The following is a 5,713-nucleotide window of genomic DNA, read 5'->3' as shown; positions in this document are numbered from 1 at the left end:
AGTTTTCCCAACAACATTTATTAAACAGGGAATCCTTTCCCCATTGCTTGTTTTTGTCAGGTTTGTCAAAGATCAGATGGTTGTAGATATGTTGTGTTGCCTCCGAGGCCTCTGTTTGTTCCATTGGTCTATATCTCTGTTTTGGTACCAGTACCATGCTGTTTTGATTACTGTAGCCTTGTAGTATAGTTTGAAGTCCAGTAGTGTGATGGCTCCCGCTTTGTTCTTTTTGCTTAGAATTGACTTGGGTATGCAGACTCTCTTTTGGTTCCATATGAAGTTTAAGGTGTTTTTTCCCAGTTCTGTGAAGAAGGTCATTGGTAGCTTGATGGGGATAGTGTTGAATCTGTAAATTACTTTGGGCAGTATGGCCATTTTCACGATATTGATTCTTCCTCACCGTGAACGTGGAATGGTTTCTCCATCTGTATGTGTCCTCTCTTATTTCATTGAGCATTGGTTTGTAGTTCTCCTTGAAGAGGTCCTTTACGTTCCTTGTTAGCTGTATTCCTAGGTATTTTATTCTCATTGTAGCAATTGTGAATGGCAATTCATTCTTCATTTGGCTCTCTTTAAGTCTGTTATTGGTGTATAGGAATGCTTGTGATTTTTGCGCATTGATTTTGTATGCTGAGACTTTGCTGAAGTTGCGTATCAGTTTGAGGAGATTTTGGGCTGAGACGATGGGGTCTTCTAAATATACAGTCGTGTTGTCTGCAAATAGAGACAATTTGACTTCCTCCTTTCCTATTTGAATACCCTTTATTTCTTTTTCTTGCCTGATTGCTCTGGCTAATTTTTATGTTTTTTACAGAGACAGGGTTTCACCATTGTTTGCCAGGCTGATCTCGAACTCCTGACCTCAAGTGATCCGCCCACCTTTGCCTCCCAAAGTGTTGGGATTACAGGTGTCAGCCAACGCGGCTGGCCACACACGGTTTTCTTTATAGTGCAAGGTTGGATTGCTTCTCGGCCTTTTGGCTAAGATCAAGTGTAGTGCAAGTTTGGTGTCTGATGATTTCCTTAATCTTTATTTTGTGAGCACCAGTGATAACCCAAGTATTTGTGTTTTTAAACACCTTTATTTGGTCAAGTATGTCTCATATCTATAAAAAGTTTGGAATTTACTTTAGCTTCATGTTTGTAGGTGTTTTTATGCTATAAAACTTACCATGTTTTTTGTTTGTTTTGAGTTTAGAATAGCAGAAATTTATTGTCTCCCAGTTGTAGAGGCTAAACTTCCAAAATCGAGGCATCCAAAATATGGGTGTCTTTTGGAAGTGTATTTTTAGAAGGACCAGGGAAGGATCTGCTTCTCACCTCCTTCCTAACTCCTGGTAGCCTCAAGCGTTCCTTGGGTTTTCAGATGGCAGTTTCATCCCTGTCTCTCCCCATGTCTGTGGTGTCATATCCAGATGTCTCCTTTTTATAAGGACGCTAGTCATATTGGATTAGGGCCCACCCTGATAAACTCACTTTAACTTAATTACCTCTGTAAAGACCCTGTTTGCAAATTTATGGTCTGAAGTACTGGGGGTTAGAACTTCAGTATATGAATTTAGGCCGGGTGCGGTGGCTAACGCCTGTAATCCCAGCACTTTGGGAGGCAAAGGCAGGCGGATCACCTGAGGTTGGGAATTTGAGACCAGCCTGACCAACATGGAGAAACCTCATCTCTACTAAAAATACAAATTTAGCCGAGTGTGGTGGCACACGCCTGCAATCCCAGCTGCTTAGGAGGCTGAGACAGGAGAATCGCTTGAACCTGGGAGGTGGAGGTTGCAGTGAGCTGAGATCGTGCCATTGCACTCCAGCCTGGGCAACAGAGCAAAACTCTGTCTCAAAACAAAAACAAACAAACAAATATATGAATTTAATTCATTTATGTTTTTATTTTTATTATTTTGTAATCATTTCGTACTTAGAAAAGATACAGGAATACCATTGTGAATGCCTATACTTCTTATACCCATGTTCACCAATTTTTAACATTTCCCCATATTTGTATTATAATTCTCTGCTTCTTTCTTCTCTCCTACTTGTACACACACACACACACACATATTTTTGAGAGTGAGGTTGTATATATTATGCCCCTTTACCCTTACTATTTCAGTTTCCATTTTCTAAGGACATGGATATTCTACTATGTAATCATACTTCAGTTATGAAATTCAGGAAGCTTAACATTGAGATGGCACTTCAGTCTGCAGTCTATATTCTACGTTTGTCAGTAGGGGGTTGTTTGTCAACTGAGGGTTGTTTTTTTTTTTTTTAAGCATTTTTTCCCTCCAGTGGGAGGATTCAATCTGGAATCACATATTGCATTTGGTTGTCCTGCCTCTCTAATCTCCTTTACTCTGAAGCAGTTCCTTAGCTACCTGTTGTCTTTCATGACATTAACATTTTTGAAGAACCCGAGGCCAGTTATTATTTTGGGGTTAGTATTTTCTCATTGTTAGATTCAGGTGGTACATCTCTGGCCAGAAGTCTGCATAAATGACGATGCGACCTTCTCAGGGTATCAGACTCAGAATACTAGGTCCTACCTGTTATTGGTCATGTTAATTTTGATCACATGGTCAAGGCGTTGTCCAGTTTCTTCTCTCTATAATTACTGTTTTCCCCCTTGTAACCAGTAAGCAGTTTGTGGGGAGAAACTTCAAGACCACACATTGGCCGAGTCCACCCAGGCTCAGCTCCTCAATATCCAGGTAGCTGACGTGGAAGACCTGCTCCTCAGAGTGCTCACTGAGGACATGGCAGCAGGAAGGGTCCAGGGCACCCAGGGCGCCCAGGGAGCAACTGTGAAGGGACAGAATCTTCTCTCCCACTGAATTTCGTAGAGAATCCCAGGTGCAGCCTGGGCTGTGGTTCTGAAGACCATCCAGGTGGGAGGCCACACCTAATCTCAATGAAACACTTCACTTGGCAGGTCATGGTGAATTCTTTGTGGTGGACTAGACCAGACTCCTGGGTCACTGCCAGCTCTTCTGCACCACCAGCTCCCAGAGCACTAACAAGGTTACAGTCAGACTGCTGAGGGGAGACGGGGAGCTGCATTTCCATGCTGGGGGCTCTTGCTTAGGACAACAGAAGGAACTGGGGTAGCAGCTGCTGCAGCAGTAAAAACTGGAAATTCCTCAGGCAGTGAAGAGTCTAGGGGAGAAAAAGAACTAGGCAGCCTGCAGTCCATGGTAGTGCCGGAGCTTTGCTCCTCTTCATGCATTCCCCCCTCCTTCCCTGTGGGTGCCACCATGACTAGCCCCCAGGTGCCCTAATATACCGCCAACCAGCATTATGCCTTTTGTGGGTCATCCACGTTGTTGCATGTGTCAAGAGTGTTATCCTTTTCTGAGGTTGATTATCATTCCATTGGATGGATGTGCCAGCGTTTTATTCGTTCACCTTTAGAAGGACTTTTGTGTTGTTTCCAGTTTTTGGCAATGGTGAACAGAGCTGCTCTGTATATTCATCCGTAGATTTCTTGCTTGCATATAGGTTACATTTCACCAGTGAAGTACCTAGGAATGGGATTACCAGCATATTCCTAAAGAGCTGTATGCCTTTTAGTTTTCCAGGGAATAGGAAAGACAAGATACATGTTTGATTCTCTCCTTTTACTTAGCAGTTTTTAAAAATAGAATATTTCTTAGAGCAGTTTCAGGTTCACAGCAACATTGAAGAAGTACGAAGAGTTCCCGTATCCCCCCCATCCACACGTACATAGCCTGCCCCACTGTCAGCATCCCCCACTAGAGTGGCACATTTTTTTCCAATTGAGGAATCTGTGTTGACATGTCCTTATTACCCAAAGTCTGTAGGTTTCATTAGGGTTCACTCTTGGTGTTGTACATTATCATACCACATATTAAGTGCAGAGTGATGGCCATTCACCATTATGGTATCATACAGAAGAGTTTCACTGCTCTATAAATTCTCCGTGCTCTCTGCCTGTTTCCTCTTAACCCTTGGCAACTGCTGATCTTTTTATTGTCTTCACAGTTTTGCTGTTTCCAGAAATGTCATATAGTTGGACTTGTAACAATTTTTAAAATAATGAATTGGTTTCCTATCTTCTCTGAAGATGATTTTCTTTCCTTTTTGTTTTTTGAATTGTTATAAACTCATTTATTGGGGTTCAGTCCATTGTAATTCTTACACTTGTTGAAGTTCAAATTGTTCATTTTTTGCCAAGGGGAGCCTCTTCTGGTAGACTCCTGAGTTCTTCTGAAGTGACTCAAATAGTCTTTCATTAGTCCCCTCACTCCCTTATAAAATGAGACATTCCACGAACATCTTTTACAATTTCTGCTTCACAGCTGGAATACCTCCAAGAAGCCTTGGATTTTTTTCAGTGGGAAATGATATTTGAAAACCACAGCCAGGACTGTTGTAGGGATGTTCTTCATCTCTAAGTCTTTTCAGTGGTTAGTGCTAGGAGGTACTATCCTGGGAATCCTGATTTTCAAGGACATAAGTATGGTAGAATATTTGATAATTACTCATTTATTTTGTCACACATTATGTCTTGGACAGTTACACAACAACAATACTAATATACCTACCATGGGTTGAAACCAGTCAAAACCATTCTTTGCATGCACTCTCCATTCCCCCACTTCCCTGTACAGTTGTATTCCGTATATCACCAGGTCATGTCGCCATTAGAGCACACACTGGTTATGCGCCCTTGTACGCTCTTCCTCGTCGTCCCTGTGTAGTCTACAGGTAACTATCTTGTGCTCACCTCTAGTCCTATGTCAGTATCCTCTACCTACACTGGTTCTCTGAAACCCATTTTCTAGTAGATTTCTCTAGAAGGGCTCCTGGGAACAATATTCTCTGAGTTTTTATATGTTGATAGTATGTGTAATATTTATACTTGAAAGTTAGTTCTATTGGCCATAAAATTCTTGACTTTCATTTTCCTTCTTTGAATATTTTATTTTCTGGCATAATATGTTGCTTTTGGAAAGTCTGTTGTTAATGTAGTTTTTTCCTTATAAGTTACTTGATGTTTTTGCCTAGATGCTCAAATTTATTTTTTCATTAAAAATCTTGCAATTTTACTGTATTTTGGTGTGGATTATTTTGGCTCAGTATTCTCCAGTATGCAATATGTGCCTTAAATACATAGTCTCTAACTTTTTTCTGGTGTCCTGCAGTGTTGTCCTGTCTGGCCTCTAATTCCTGGGCTCAGGTGATCCTCTCCCCTCAACTTCCACAATGCTGAGAGTACAGGCACCACCACATGTAGCTCTTTTTTCTTAATTTTGGCAAAAATTTCTTGGATTACAGTTTTTAGTGTTGCCTGTTGTTTTGCTTTTGCCTTCTCCAGGGATTCCTATTATATAAAAAATCGGAACAATTTTTGTTACTTTCTTTAGAATCCTTTTATTTCGTCGTTTCTTTTTTGATTTTTAGAATTATCTTCCTTCTTACCGTCAGTTTCTCATAAGGCATTAGCCGTTTTGTTTATTCATTCTTGTGTTCCTTTGGTTTTATTTCTCAAATAAATTTTTTATTTTTTTATTTCTAATTTTTTATTTTATTTATATAATTTTCTTAATGTTTTTAGCTCATTTTGAAATATTAATAGTAGGTTATAATTTTAATCTCTTTTGTGTTTTTGGCCTTCTAGCATGATTTGTCTGTGAGGATGTTGTTTTGTTCCCTATTCCTCCCCCATTTTCTTTTTTTTTTTTTTTTT

The 5,713-nt window shown here is 40.2% G+C and overlaps 1 protein-coding gene and 1 pseudogene across 1 annotated transcript in view; both read left to right on the top strand.

Moving 5' to 3' along the window:
• Positions 1-5,713, top strand: part of BMPR1A (bone morphogenetic protein receptor type 1A) — a 175,239-nt gene that overhangs the window by 55,245 nt on the left and 114,281 nt on the right. The gene's annotated exons all lie outside the window — the stretch shown is intronic.
• LOC119469258 lies at positions 962-1,103 on the top strand (annotated as a pseudogene).

The sequence above is a fragment of the Cebus imitator genome, unplaced genomic scaffold (assembly GCF_001604975.1).
Source record: "Cebus imitator isolate Cc_AM_T3 unplaced genomic scaffold, Cebus_imitator-1.0 Scaffold612, whole genome shotgun sequence".
Lineage (NCBI taxonomy): Eukaryota > Metazoa > Chordata > Mammalia > Primates > Cebidae > Cebus > Cebus imitator.
The sequence above is the reverse complement of the archived record's forward strand: the minus strand, read 5'-3'. Positions and strand labels throughout refer to the sequence as shown.